At 38.0% G+C, this 1,060-nt stretch overlaps 1 non-coding gene across 1 annotated transcript; it reads left to right on the forward strand.

Annotated features, from left to right (window-relative positions):
• The first annotated feature begins 749 nt into the window (after window positions 1-749).
• trnap-agg (transfer RNA proline (anticodon AGG)) lies at window positions 750-821 on the forward strand. The gene has a single exon. It is a non-coding gene; the product is annotated as a tRNA-Pro (tRNA).
• The last annotated feature ends 239 nt before the right edge of the window (window positions 822-1,060 follow it).

Consider the following 1,060-nt stretch of genomic DNA (forward strand, 5'->3'; position numbering starts at 1 on the left):
CCCTCACAAAAAACACACATATTTGAAGAAACATTTTTATTCATTTTATTCAATCATAAACAACATGTAATATGCATTTTTTTAAAATAATATACACAAAAAAAAACATTTAATAAAATATTTGAAGTGTCTTAAAACAAATCTGATAAATCATGTCAATCAAATCATATCCCTCCATTTTTATTCATTTTATTAAATAATCAACAACATGTAATGTGCAATATTTAAAAATAATAATAATACACACAAAAAAATATAAATCAATATAATGATGTCATAGATAAATGAAGACGCAGGCGCAGTTGATCACACGCAGAACACGGGTTCGAATCCAGCAGGCGGAGGGTGACTTGTTTCAAATGTGACTAAAATATAGCCCTAATAATGTTGCAGGGGAAATTTGTGGGCAAATTCTCGTTTTTCGCGTCTTTTTGGCTTGTGTGCGGGGGCGCAAAGATTGGGCCCCTTCTTTTACGCAGCGAGCGCTCTACCATTTGAGCTAATTCCCCTCGATGATGGAGAAGAGGTGTCCATCGCTCTCAAAGACAAAGACGAGGCGCGATCCCTAGCACGTGTGCAGGTGCTGCAGCGTGATTTCCAATGACCACAAAAAAGAGGCCGCATTTCCTCTGTGCTGGCAACTTTGCACTGGCTACCTTTTAATTGTAGATTTAATTAAAATATTGCGCTTTAAGCCATGCAAGCTTTAATGTTTTCGGCCCGGCAGCAGCAGGGAGGACGTATGTTTAGGCTCGTTGGTCTAGGGGTATGATTCTCTCTTAGGGTGCGAGAGGTCCCGGGTTCAAATCCCGGACGAGCCCATTATCAGGCTTTGCTTTTAATCTCTAAACCCACTGAGAATCATTATTTTTGAAAATAAATAAACATTTTTAAATATTTTTTGTTTACAATACAGAATTATGTGACATCATGCCTCAAGCGGGAGGCATTCTTTGAGTGCACTTCTTCCAAACCTTAAGGATGTCCAAAGGTGTCAGTGTATTTATTTGCGTTTCCGAACTTACCTGTTGCTAAACAATCACTGGATAACTTTTTCACA

The sequence above is a fragment of the Siphateles boraxobius genome, unplaced genomic scaffold, assembly GCF_051911475.1.
Source record: "Siphateles boraxobius isolate OS27281-9 unplaced genomic scaffold, OSU_SipBor_1 19, whole genome shotgun sequence".
NCBI classification, from domain to species: Eukaryota; Metazoa; Chordata; class Actinopteri; order Cypriniformes; family Leuciscidae; genus Siphateles; species Siphateles boraxobius.